The following is a 15043-nucleotide window of genomic DNA, read 5'->3' on the forward strand; positions in this document are numbered from 1 at the left end:
GTGCCACGGAGGTATGGAGCTCACCACTATAGGAGAGGAGGGCTCAGTGTTGCATTACAGGGACCTTGCTGCACCAGGGAAGTAAGAAGGAGTGAAGCAAAAAATCCCCTTGTGGGGATAGAAGCCAAGGGGTAGTTTAACCCACCCAGAGCCAGTCTTCTCACCTTCTGTGTGAGGGTATTGGTATTTTATTGTTCTCATTTTACACATAAGGAAACTGGAGTTCAGAGAGGTTAAGAAACATACCCAACGATGCTCAGCTAGTTAAGGGCAGAGCTGGGATTTGGCCTTTAATGCTCACTGACTGTGGATGCTAAGCTAGTGCACGCTACTGCTCTGTGCAGGTAAAGCCAGGGCACCTGCTAATCTCTGCAGGTAAACCAGTGCACTCCACTGCTCAGGACAGGTCAACTAGCACATTCCATTGATCTGTACACGTAGACAGCGCAGCTCACTGGTCTGTGTGGGTAAATAGCACACCCCACTCATCTGTACAGGTAGGCAGCACACTCCACTGATCTGTACAGGTAAACAGCACACCTCACTGATCTGTGCAGATAACCTGAGAGTTATCAGGCAGGGTGATCTAACCGACAGATGGAATTTTACAGGGTAGGTTATAGCAGAGAGAAACCAAAATGCTCACTTTAAAAGGGAACGTTATGGGGAAAGTTGAAAGCACCTTGCAGGGATTGGGTTTAGGATCAAGAGTCCTGGAGAGCTGTGTCCATAATAGCCTTAAGGATTTAGACGTTTCCTTGGTGGCACTTTAAAGATGCATTTGTCCTGAGAATAGGAGATGAGGGACTCCAGAGCATATTTAGGTCAGAGTCTAAGGGGAAAATTCCTTTTTCACTGCAGAGAGAGTTACACTCTGGAGATTGTATAATCTCTTTCCCCAAGCCCTTTAAGTAAAATAGGCAAGTCACCTGTTAGTGAAGGAGGGTGGATACTGAGGCTGTTGACTCTGTCTGGGCTTCCCAGCCCTAGCCTGTGAGCTGTGTGAAATACAGACTTCCGGGTTCCTTGACAGACTTTGGGTCAGATCTAGAGGCAGGCCCAGGCATCTGAGTAATGAGCTCAATGTGATTTTGCCTCTGAGAGACTGATGTCCATTGCTGGAAGTCTTAAACCTGCTCTGAAGCTATAATTTCCAAGGGAGTGTGGAGTTCTTCAAGGCCACTTCTGGTCAACCACTTAGGCGTTGCGCTAAATTAGGTTTCCTTAACCCGGGGTCCACTGCTGGCTCCAACAGCCCTGGAACCTTGTAAAACTGGAGGAAAATTCTGTGTGTGTGTCTGCTTTTGTGCAGAGAGGGTCTTTTATATGCATCAGATTCACAGAGAGATCCATGATTACAACAGGTTAAGAACCTTGGCACTGTATGTTTTGGCAACTGCTCTGAACCATTTAAGATCCTTACAAGAAAAGAAGGCTCACTGATTTATAGACACACTTTTGATTGTGTGTGTGCGTCTGTATGTGTGTGTATGTATATTGGTGTGTTTTGTGGAGTACAGAACGATCCTAGTCAGAGAAACCACTCAGGATTCACAACACTTAACTCAAATTACTTAATACAAAATTACATGCAGTTAAAAAGCCCCAAACAATCCATTTAGAAAATGAGCAAAAGACATGAACAGACATTTCACCAAAGAAGATCTTCAGAGGGCAATAAGCACAGAAAAGATGTTCAAGATCATTAGCCATTAGGGAAAGGCAAATTAAAACCACAGTGAGATATTACTACATACCTTTCATACGGGCTAAAATAAAAAGTAGTCCCTGGTGAGTATGCAGGGAAAACTGGATCACTACTACATTGCTGGTGGGAATGTAAAATGGTACGGCCACCCTGGAAAATATTTTGGCAGTTTTTAATGCGATTAAATATATAACTACTGTACAACCTAGCAATGGCACTTTTGTGCATTATTCCCAGAGAAATTATAATTTATGTTCACATAAAAATCTGTACATGAATATTAGTGGTAGCTGTATTCACGACAGTCAGTATCTAGAGGTAACCTAGATGTCCTTCAGTAGCTGAACGGTTAAACAAGAGGAGGTGCATCTTTGTAATGGAATGTTGCTCAGCAATAAAAAGAGTGGGCTATTGATACATGTAACAACTTGGATAAATCTGTAGGGAATTTTGTTGAGTGAGAAAAGCCATTCTTAAAGGTTACATTCTTTTTAATTTTTAATTTATTTCATTTATTTGTTTATTTTTGGCTGCGGTGGGTCTTCGTTGCTGCGTGCAGGCTTTCTCTAGTTGCAGTGAGCGGGGGCTACTCTTTGTTGCCGTGTGCGGGCTTCTCATTGCGCTGGCTTCTCTTGTTGTGGAGCACGGAATCTAGGCACACGGGCTTCAGTAGTTGTGGCCCGCAGGCTCAGTAGTTGTGGCTCACGGGCTTTAGAGCGCAGGCTCAGTAGTTGTGGTGTACGAGCTTTAGTTGCTCCACGGCAAGTGGGATCTTCCCGGGCCAGGGCTCGAACCCGTGTCCCCTGCATTGGCAGGCGGATTCTTAACCACTGTGCCACCAGGGAAGTCCCTAAGGTTACATTCTATATGCTTCCATGTATATAACGTTCTTGAAATGACAGAATTATAGAAATGGCTGCCAGGAGAGAATGAGGGTGGAGAAAGGTAGATGTGGCTATAAAAGGGCAACTTGAGATAGATATTCTTGTGGAGATGGAAATGTCTTCTATCTTTAATGGCAATACCCTGGTTGTGATGTTGTACTATGATTTGTGAGGTGTTACCATTGAGAGGAAACTGGGTAAAGTATAGACAGGATATCTCTGCATTATTTCTTATAACTGTGTGTAAATCTACCATTATCTCAAAATAACTCTAAAAAATTGTATCTACCCCAAAAGGTTAAAGGTTTACCATCACTGGGAGTATTCCAAAAAATGTGCCCTATGCTATGAAGGCAGTTCTGAAAGAAAAGTTGCAGAAGTTCCTGGGGTAGAGGTGGCAATACCAGGACAGTGTGCAGCCTCCCAGGACTCCCAGGAAGGACTTCTCATCACCTGGTTTGGCTGGTTAGACAGTCAGCCTCATCACCTTAGCCTGGCTCTGTGTAAGACAGAAAAATGTGGTTCTGCAGGGTCTCATACGTGGTTTTGCCTGCTCTCTCCAGCATCTTGGGAACCTGGGACACCACCCCAGGATGGATGTGAGCAGCCCTGAATGAACCAGTTTGGGTCACATGATCAAATGAAAGTGAAGGAACTTATTGAGTGAGCGTGAGTGTTGTGTGCATGCACGTGTGCCTGTGCGTGCATAAAAATCACATTTGCAGTGTGTCAGCAAGGTGTTGGCTAAGTGCCTTCACATGCATCGTTCCAATGAATTCTCATGACAATCCTAGGAGTCATTCCCATTTTACAGATGGGGAGATAGAGGTTCAGAAAGGTAAAGTGACTTGCCTTAGGTCGCATAACTGGAGAGTAGCACAGAAGTATAGAAACCAGTTTTTTCTGACCTTGAAATCTCTGGGGCCTCCAGCTCAACATGTGGAGGTCTTCTTGAGTGCTTACCTGCAAAGGAGAACTTGCAGGAAGCAAGATAGGGGAGGAAACCTAAGGACTTGTTCCTTTCTGAGCCTAAGTTTTAAGCTGGTGGTTTGAATGACTGTGGAACTAAAAGCTGTGTCAGGGAATCTTCCTGCACAAAAGTAGAAAGGAATGCATTTTCAGTATCTCTGTGAAGCCAAAGTCACACTGATTCCTCTGGCCTTTATCAGGACCTTCCTCTGCTTCCTCCTTGTGCTGACATCCGTTTGGCACTTGGTTCCATGTCCTAAGAACGTGTGTGTGGATGTGCCACGAGTATGCACTGCTGGCCTGTCACACCTGTGCTTCTTGTCCTGGGCTGTTCTCGGGGGCCACACCAGGGGACCGCAGGCAGCTTGGTGCTACTCATCAGCGTGGGGCAGATAGGATAGGGGTGGCAGCCTTGGGGCAATGGCCTCCTGAGTCCCTCGACCCCACCCTTTCCCTCTTCCCAGTGGGAAGAGAACTCCTTAGAACAAATGAGCAGGACCAAGATGTAACAACACAGCAAGCATGTAAAAGCAAAATAACTATGCAGCAATTCCACAACAAAAGCATGGACTAACATGACACCTAATAGTAACGATATTAAAATAAGGGTAAGACATAAGAAGAGCGGCAACTGGAAAGTCACGTATTTATAATTTCATTTATTGAACATCATCACTAGTCACTGTGCAGAGAATTTTGCATGGGTTATGTCCTTTAGTTCACCCAAAACCCATGAGGTGGGTACTATTATTCTTCCTACTTTACACTCGAGGAAATGAAGGCACGTAGAGAAGTCAAGTCGCTTCTCCAGGTCACACATCACAGGAGAGACTAGATTTCAAATCCAGGTAAGCTGACTCCAGAGCTGTCTAATCTTAACCACACCCTGCTGCCACCTCAAAGAAGCATTGATAATGCCTGATTCCAGAGCATTCTCCTCACTGATTTAGCAGGAGAAGTTTTGTGACTTTTTAAGGTGTTGCTTGGCAGCCAGACTTCTCAGAATGCTGAATTAGTGTGTTTCATAAACTCTAGTGATCTGCTAATTTAGATTTGTGGATACCAAACTTTAGTCACCCTCAGTAACTCACTCAATGGATTATTGTTAAGGACCTCTTTGATGCAGGTAAATATTGGAAGTTTCTTGAATTGAGCAGCAGGTGGGCCCCATTGCCCCGCTCTGTCATACTTTTTTTTTTTTTGCGGTACGCGGGCCTCTCACTGTTGTGGCCTCTCCCGTTGCGGAGCACAGGCTCTGGACGCGCAGGCTCAGCGGCCATGGCTCACGGGCCCAGCCGCTCCGCGGCATGTGGGATCCTCCTGGACCGGGGCACGAACCCGCATCCCCTGCATCGGCAGGCAGACTCTCAACCACTGCGCCACCAGGGAAGCCCCTGACCTGCTGTTTTTACATGTGTTCAGAGCCATCAGACAATTCCTAGGAGCCCCAGATGTTACTTTGAGAAATATTGACATATAGGATTGCTGGAAAGCTCATTTCTCTAGTACCCAAACTGGTGAGATCCCTAGGAACTGGGTAGAAACAACTCTCCAGCCAGAAGACTGGGAATTTGCTTAGCTTACAAAAACAAGGCAGGGCAATTGTGTCGCTGACTGCAGTGGTCAGCGGGTGGAGCCAGTCTCCTCAGGGACCCTAGTTCAGGATTAGGTCCCGTGGAACAGTTTGGATTATGCCTTGCAGCCCAGAAGTCCCTGAATTTGCAGGCCTGGATAGGCAATGGGGGCAATGCCTCACCAATAACTTAATCATATTTTCCCTGATGCCTGGAGAGATCTTTGTGGCATACAGTACTTAAATATAGATGGTCTCAGGCTCTCATTAGGAAGGGGTTTCAGTAATTAAAGAAAATAGAAATTTTATTCAGATTCAACATTTCCCATTTGTAATTATCCTCTTGGAGTCCCTTTGTAATTATTCTTTTTGTAAAAAAGATCTTCTGTATTTGCATATTTAATCTAAATTGTTTAATTAGGCGATGGCTTGCTCAGAGTAGAGAGGAATGTTTCCTATGTAACCCTCAAAAAACATTATTGTGCGCTTTGATACATTGATGGAGAGAACACCAAAAAGCACGGAAGAAAGCCAGGATTGTGCAGATTTTGCCAGGTAGTGATGCAAATTCCACATCCGTACTTAAAGCCCCATGCACCTTTATGTCACAAGCAAACATCAAACTAGGCACTTTGCATTTTGCCAGTTGCCCCTAGTTAGGCTGTACATTGATCCACTGAGTACCTACACTGTGCTGGACACTTACACTAGGATCTGGGCTTGATGGCATGAAAATAGCAAGTCAAAACTTTCATGACCTTGCAGTTTTTTGGAGAGACAGACATTCATCACATAATCACAGTGAGTTGTACTTTCAAACTGAAATTTAAATTAGGAAGCAAAGTAATATGGTGTCATGAGAGTGTATGCAAAGGAGTGCTGGGAGAGCATTCTTCATTGGTCCTTCACATTTCTGCATGTCTTATAACAGCTTTTGTTCTGGACTATGTTTTCAAGGGTATTTATATAGCAAGCAGCCTTAGAAGATAGAAATAGTATCTTCCTCTAGGGCAGATGGCAGCGTTGTTTTCTGGCCAGTATAATAAAAATGTCTTCCTCTGGGCAAAGAGTGGGCAGGTTTTCTAGCAGCCCCTTTATAAGATTGGGGGTTTCCTATGATTGGGGTGCCTTAGCTGTGGTGTAAACCCACTGCATGCACAGTATCCACCTGGGCTACTCTGCATCTCCCTCATGGGACTTGTGACTTGGGGAAAGAATGCAAGCATGGGGCTCATGCTGCTTGCTGTGCAGTGAGTAATAAAGTTCTTTATCTCTGATCCTCGAATCTCGTGTCTTCTGCCTACATCTATGAAACTGTGGCAGGATAACTTAATAGCTTGCAAGTAGGGTAAATTCCCAGACCTTCTGCAGTTCTTGGCACAAATGCAGGTAGGACTAGAGCCCAGTATCACTCACACAGAGCTGCTTGCAGGCTCATTGCAGGCTCATTGGTATTGAGATAGCAAAGATAGGTCACTGGTAGACACCTTTCTTTCGGGGCAGAAGGTGAACAAGGCGAGAGTTGCCATCTTGACAGCTCCGCCCACCTCCGCACCCACAGAGCTGGACATCCTATGCTTCCCTACTGCTGTAGAGTATTTAGAAGGGTAGAGAAAGGACAAGGTGCCGGACTGCTACTCATTTTCATCAATATTATGGAAGAGATAGGGGGCAGATCCTATCTCGCCAGACTTCATCAGGAAGGGGTCAGGTTCTTGGGGGACCAGTGACAGCTATTCCCCAAGAAAAGATTCAGGGTCTGAGACTGCTCCCCTAACTTCTGAACTCAGGGTTGAGCCACCCTCAAACTTCTAGTTTCTATTTTTTATGAAATGGAAGCTGTTTGTCTCTTGCCCTTTTTGCAGACTGCGTGGGGCCATGTAACGGCCACCCTTTCCCCACAGCTGTGTAAAGTTTAAAGTAGTGAGGGAATGAGGTAGGGGGTAGGGGCCTGGCTGAGTCAGGTGCCAGGGCTGGGTTTTGATTTCCTCACTTTGGCAAGCCTCTGAATGCCTTTTTAATAATAGTTTTCCTTATCATTTTTTTCCAATGACAGGTTCACACACAAAAATTATGTATTTCAAAAATATGTCATTTTGGCAGATAAAAGTGAAGGAACTTGGGATGGTGATGGGTATGCAAAGACCCTCTTAGCCTCCCTCCGTGTTGCCTGGCCACTCTGGAATCTTCTAAATTATCTTTGCCTATTGAAGCAAAAATTAAAATGCTGTCTGATGTGGTTCTAAATGTATGTAGAGGAAATATTAAAAATTATGTCATACATGGGACAGGGTAAAATTTCTATACTTCATGATGTAGAAATTGGTAAAATTTCAACACCAGCAGACTCAGAGGACTGAGGATGGCCCAGGCCTTTTTCACGTTGGTGCCACAATACTGGGCACAGTGCCTTGCAACAGTACAGTTACTCCAAAAATTATATTATGAATAAACCAATGAGGAATAAAAAAATAATCTTGAGGTCACACACTGAATCTGTTTGTTTTCCCTCACATCAGTCTACCCATTAGGCAGTTTTACCCCAAACAGACCTTCCACGGGGACCTCAGAATTTCCCCTCAGCTGGTAGCTAGCAATTGCTAAACTTGCTCTTGCCCTTCAGGAATTACCATCCTTTGACCCAGGGAAGTCAAAGTCCTTAAAAGGGCTGGTATTGAGGAGACAAGTATTAGTTAGGCCCCCCTCACGGGCACCCTGCATTCTGAGAACTTCTTAAAGCTTCTAGAGCACATTTACAGCAGCACAAGAAGCATAGGCCCACTGCTTTTCGGGTACATTTTGGGCCCAATATTACTTCCTCCAGAACACATTCTCCTTGATCTTCACTCTCAGGTGAAAGGCCCTCAGGGCCCTGTCCACGGGACAGTCACATGCTGTAGTGATGCATCTCCTCAACTCTCTTCCAAGGAGATGGCTCAGCATTCCCATTTTTCTGATGCGGATGGAGAAGTTCTGCCCTGGTTTCTAAAGCTTAGTCACAGAACTGTAGAGCCAGAATACTGTTCACAACTTCTCATCTCTTGGTGGTATGGTTTATGTATCATTCTCACAGGGTAGAAGAGACATTTGGTGTTTGCTGGGAAGCACTTGGATGTGGTGGTAAAACCCCTCTAGAGGGAACTCAGGGCGTGGTGACAGAGGAAAACTCAACTGTAATGCATCCATGGTGCTCTGCAGCCAAAAGCTACCTCTAGGACATTTTAGTCAAGTCTTTCTGATACAGAAAGCATTGGACGGTCTGGGACTGGGTTTGAGTCACTGAAAGGAGGTGAGACTTTGGGCAAATTGCTTAAAACTCTCGGAGACCCAGTTTCCAAATCCATGAAGCGGCCCTCTCAACAGAGGTAGGTTCCATGAGCTGACATGTCTGATAATACATACCCAATGGTAGGCGGCCCCAAGTTGTTATGGCAATGGCACTGTCTTCAGGGACCTGGGCGCCCTACCAGTCTTGTCAGCATGTGGTTGCCATTTCCAGTGTCACCTCCTGGTCTAAGATGTTGCTGGAGCTCCTGTCTTCTCCTCTGACTTTCAGGAGATAAGAAAGAGAGGAAGAGCAAAAATGTCACATGCCACCTGAGTCAGTTCCTTTTAAGCATATTAGCTCCAAAGGAGGCTGGGAAATGTAATCTTTTAGTTAGACTACAGGTGTTCCATTAGTAGGGAAGGGCAGCATGGTGGGAGAAGATGGAAATTGGGTGGATTACCTGCAGTTTCTGCCACAGGCAACAATCCGGACTGGATGGGTACAGGGAATAGGGGTCAAAGGGTCAGAGTGGGGGAACATTGTCCAAGCGAAGGTGAGTATTTTTCCTACAGAAGCTTGGCATTTTGTATTTTTATTCTGTCAGTTAGTTGGGCATGAACATATTTTGCTCTGCAGAAGGGACTTTTTCAAGGTTCTCTTTGGTCCAGTGTAGGAGATAGAAGGTTTCTATGGAAATCAAACAGTCCGGCTGGCAGCTGGGCACACATGATAAATTACTGCTGGGTTATGGGGAACACAAAGGAGCTCTGAGCAGTAATTCTCAGCTCTCCTCCTCTTTTATGAACACAAGGACACACAGAGTCCTTTACAGTAACAGTTGTTCTAGCACCATGGTTCATGACTTCTGGAGAATTTCAGAATAGAATTTTATTTGCCATCTCTCTTATCTGGAAGATACTGGGACAAGATAATGACATTCTAGGTGGGAACTTTCAGCTATAAGGGCTCAAGATCTTTTCCACCACCTTCTCTTTTATCCTTTATACCCATCTAATCAATAACATTGGGTATTTTTTTCTTTCAAGGATCTCCTGCCTTCATCATTTCCTCTGTGGTAATATTGCTAACAGGTCTAGATTACTGTCCCGCCCACCTCCTAACTAGTATCCCACATGCATCCTCTCATGCTAACTAAGCTACCAACCCTCCAGAGCAGATAGCTCTTCATCAAATATATTTTTCATTCTGTTCCCCACCTGCTCACAACCTTTCTGCTACTTCCTCTTTTTACATGAAATTATCCGTTTATTCATAGGCATAACAATAAAAATGTGATTGGGGGGTACGGAAGTACAGATTAGTCAGATATAGAAGTGTTAGATTTCTCTGTAAGATGGCATGCCTAGGCTTTATTTTCTATGTTGATTAAAAAGTTGTTAATTTAAAAATTTGCCTCCCCTCCCTAAATAGAATAACAGCCTGTGTTGTCTTTCATGTGGATTATTTCATGTATTTTGTCCATCCCTATCAGTTTTCTGATGTGTGTGTGTGTGTGCCCGTGTGCATGCGTGTATGCGTGTGTGTGCATGCATGTTTCTTCATGGCAGTGGGTGGGCATGTACTTCTACCCTCCATGCTACTCATTCCTTCATTCACTTATTATTCTAATAAGCACTATTTTTTCCAGAATTTTCTGTTCACCAGGCATTGTGGTAGCTGCTGAGTTTTTATTTGTGTTATAGTTGTGGTGCCATTACTCAAGTTGATGTGGATTGTTCTCACCTAATCAATTTGCTTATCTAAATTCTATCATCTTTCAAGGCCCACTTCTAGTTTAAATACTACCAGGAATTAATCCCTCCACCCCTCCAACATTCACGGGTTGATTCTGAATGTCTGTAGGGGTGTGGTGCAACTATATTGGTAAGACAGAGTTCTCTGAGTGTAAGTGACAGAAACCCAACTCAACTTAGTTTAAGCCAAAAGGGGTTGTATAGACTTTCAGAACCAAATTGTGGGAAGGGCAGGAGCTGACCCTTTGGATTATTTGGAGTAAGGAAGTCTAAGGCTCTCAGGGATCTCTCTCTGTTTTCCTCTATTTCCGTCTTTGCTTCTCTATGACATTCTTGTTGTTTTCTTTCACTCCTAGAGCACACTACTGGACCATTGGGTGGAGTTGAACTATGACGTATATAAGCTTTGAACTTACACCCTATGGCTTTGTAATCAGAGAAGGAAAAGATCCCAGGGGAGATTTCTGATTGGTCCAGCCAGAATCCCAAACCATCTCTGTGGCCTGTTACTATAAGAAAGGGGCATTGAATACTGGGTTGACAGGAACAGTAACCACTACAAAGGCTGTCCTGAAAAAATTTACATAGTCTTGTTTTGAAAAAGATAAAAGACTCTTGTGTTGGTTATTCTGTGTTAATTATCTCCTGTGGCTCAATATGCAGTCCCTGAGGAAAGCAATCACAACTTGTGTTCTCCTGTTAGATCAGGTCTGGTCCTAACTAATGTGAGGAAGAGCTAGGTTAGGGCTCATTAGACACACCCACTCCCAGGAAAGAGATCCTGAAGGGCCACTGGGATCGCTTTCATTTGAGATCCCAGAGCTCTTTGGAGACAAGCCACAGGGTTTTCAAATACTGTCAATAGCCATTTGTAGCCAAGTCCCCTGGAGATTGCTGCACGTCCACTCCAAGTTAAGTTGGAATCAGCAAGCATTACTCTGTTCCTCTTTGGTCTGAGAGATGGCCTGAGCAATGGTGTGGCACCAATGAACCCAGATTCAAGGTAGTTATTATGTTCCAGTGTTTCTGCCTGGTCCTAGTAAGGGAGACAGTTCACTCAGTATCTCTCCTGGGGCCTTCTACTTACAGTCACTCAAAGGCCATTCTGCTTTAGGGCAGTCCATGGAGCTGTTCACCAGGGTTGATCAAGGTGGGTCAGGAGGACAATTTGGGATGAACTCCCATTGAGAATTTTGATGAGGTATGGTGGCCAAGTCTGAGGTCAGACTACTGAGTTCAATTTTTGTTTCTGTAGCTTATTAGTTTTGAGATCTCTTGTAAGTTACTGTATCTTTTTGTGCCTCAGTTTCCTGATCAGTAAATTCAGGATAATAAGGCATAATGTTAAACTCTGATAATCTTCACAGGTACTGACCAATTAGACCAATCACAGTAGACACTGGCCATGTCCTGGAGTGGGGATCTGGGGCCCTCTGCTCTGCTAATCCTTTAGTTGCTGAACGTGGGAGTCCAGATGGTCCTAAGGGAGGTCCAAATGACCAGGGTGGCTGCAGACACATTGAGGGGCTCAAGTTTTGAGTTTTACCACCAGTAAAAATTTCAATATTTTGTACTGCTATTCCTGTGGGATTGGCGAAATATTAACCCTGGGGATGGTAATTGTGCTTCACAGAGCTCTTACCACATCTGCTAGTTACTGTTGTGTAAGCCATGTCCTGCTCAACCCTAGGGGTATCATTCACCTTGGACCCACTGTAGATGTGTGGAGTTATAATGACAGTTTTCTGGCAGACAGAAAGAATTCTGTCTTTCTCTCAGGGAAGGAATGCCTTTTTCTAATTTGCAGTGTGTTGCCATATGGGTTAGTTGTGGGGCTGGTTGCTGTGAAGATTAAATGAGATAACCCATCCCGTGTGCTTAGAATAATGAAGGTGTCTAGAAAAACCTCAGTGGAGGTTAGCGATTTCTCTCTGTAAATGAAGTGATGCTGACACACTCACAGCATGCAAAGAAGTAGCTCTGTATCACTCAACTCGAAAGTTGTTGTACAACACTATCTGCAGTGTAAAATGAATTCACATTAAAAAATAAATTCTGCCTTTATCTTTTATCCCCAGCATTGAAAAATTTCAAACATTCAGCAAAGTTGAAAGAACTATACATTGAACGTTCGTGTGTCCACAATCTAGATTTATTATTATTATTTTAAAAAGTATTTATTTATTTGGCTGCGCCGGGTCTTTAGTTATGGCACGTGGGATCTTCGTTACTGCGTGAGGGATCTGTGTTGCGGTGTGCAGGATCTTTTAGTTGCGGCATGTGGGATCTTAGTTGCGGCATGCGGGATCTAGTGCCCTGACCAGGGATCAAAGCCAGGCCCCCTGCATTGGGAGTGTGGAGTCTTAACCACTGGACCACCAGGGAAGTCCCCACAATCTAGATTTAAACATGAACATTTTTCCGTATTTGTTTTATCATATATCGATTTACCTATCCCTCTATCCATCCACCAATTCATTTAAAAATGCATTTCAAAGTAAGTTAAAGGTGTCAGCATACTTCACTCAAACTTTAGCATGCATATCATTGACTAGAGTTTAATATTTGTTTCTGGTTCCTTTTTGAGGTAAAATTTACATACAGTGAAATATACAAAGTTTAAGTGTGCCATCTGGTAAGTTTTGACAAATTGTTGGAGAAGGTCATTGAGAGGACAAGAGGATGTGACCACAGGTCGACCTGTGAGCCCAACTCCGGGCAGGGGGAGGCTCCTCACCCCCACCTCTACCCTTGGAATGTACACTCTGCCCACTGCTCCCACAGTGGGAACCATTTTTAAGGACGTAGCTTTGAGGGAGTAAGGTGTCATTGAGACCACCTGGACAGTATATGTGTCTGAACCCAGACACATATAAAGCCTCTTTATAAACTTTTAAGATTTGTCTTTCTGACACCCAAGGCAAGACTGGTATGTAAGTTCCCTTGCTTTTTAGAACTGCCATTTCCTCATCTGGAGTGGTCACCTCTGTCTTCCATGTCTCTTTACCTTCCATGTATGGGGGGCTGGTGTGTGCACCAACACAAATGCATACACTTGGGTAACCCAGGTGTCCCCCCCTAAAACACAGAATGTTATCATCACCCAGAAAATTCCTTGTTTCCCTTCCCAGTCAAAGACCACCTCCATGACCCCCAGAGGCGAGCACTGCTCTGATTTTTTTTCCCCTTGCTATAGATTAGTTATGCCTGCTTTAAAACTTCATGTAATGGATTGATAAAGTATTTATTCTTTCACGTAGGACTTCTTTCACTCAGGATAATGTTTTTGAGATTCATCCATGCTGTTGAAAGTATTAGTAGGTCTTTTTCTTTTAATTTATGAGTAGTATTACAGTGTTTGAATTCAACAGTTTGTTTAGTGTTCTCCTGTTGATGGACAACTGGAGTTTCAGTCTGGGTCTATTACGAATATACATTCACTGTGAACATTCTAGTACACATCTTTTTGTGGACGTATGCTTTCATTTCGTGGGCTATATATGTAGGAGTAAAACTACTGGGTGACAGGATACGTGTATGTTTAGTTTTATAAAAAACTACAGACCATTCCCCAAAGTAGTTGAACCATTTTATGCTCCCACCAACATGTATGAGTGTTTACAGTTGCTCTGCATCCTTGCTACTGTTTGGTGTTATCAGTCTTTTTGATTTTAGCTATTTTCATTGGTTGTGAGCTGGAATTGGGTGTTAATTTGATTTTCTCTATTGAATAATTACTTGAGAGCTTTTTCATGTGCTGTTGGCTGTTTACATAGCTTCTTTTGTGAAGTGTCTGTTCAAATCCTTTACTCAGTTTTTAAAAACTTTATTATTTTGAACTAATTTTAGGCTTACAGAAAAGTTGCAAAAATAGTATAGAGTTCCTGTATATGCCTCATCTGGCTTCTTCTAATCTGACATCACATATAACCATAGCATAATTATCAAAACTGGGAAATTAACATTGGCACCGTACTGTTAACTAACTATAGATTTTATTCAAATATACCTGTTTCCCTACTAATGTCCTTTTTCTCTTCCAAGATTCTGTCTAGGTTCCCAATTGCATTTAATTATTATTTCTTATACCCTTCCCCCTCTTTAAAAAAATTGGTTTGTCTTTTTATTAAGTTCTATGTGTACTTTATATATTCTGGATACAAGTCTTCATTAGACATTAGGTTTTAAATATGTTTTTTTAAGTCTGTGGCTTACCTATGTTTGCTTAATGTTAAATTTTGTGAGCAGATGTTTAAAATTTTGATGCTAATTTATCAGTATTTTTGTAATGGCTATTACTTTCTGTGTCCTATTTAAGAAATCTTTGTCTATCCACAACTTGTGAAGGTATTTTCCTGTTTTCTTATAGAAAATTTACAGTTTTAACTTCTGTATTTGGATTTATAACCCGTTTGAAGTTAATTTTTATGGATGGTGTGTAGTGGGGATAGAGGCTACTATATTTTCCCCCCATATTGATATCTAGTTGTTCTAGGACCATTTATTAAAAAGACTTTCTTTCCCCATTGATTGCTTTGGTTGGAAATCAAATGATTTTAAAGTGTCTGGCATTGATCTATTTTTCTATCCTTATGCCATTACTATACTGTCTTGATTACTGTAGCTTTAGAGTAAACCCTGAAGTTGGTTAGTATTAATCCTCTAAAGTTGCTCCTCGTTTTCAAGATTACCTTGGATATTCTAGGTACTTTGCATTTCCATACAAATTTTAGAATCAGCTTGCTAATTTCTACAAAAGACGGCTATGGTATATTTACTGGGAGTTGAGAAGAAATGGCATCATAAAAATGTAGTCTTCCAATTCATGAACATGATACATTTTTCAACATTATTTTTAAATATTTCCAAATTTTCTGTAATAGTAAA

This window comes from Globicephala melas, chromosome 6 (genome assembly GCF_963455315.2).
Source record: "Globicephala melas chromosome 6, mGloMel1.2, whole genome shotgun sequence".
Classification (NCBI taxonomy): Eukaryota; Metazoa; Chordata; class Mammalia; order Artiodactyla; family Delphinidae; genus Globicephala; species Globicephala melas.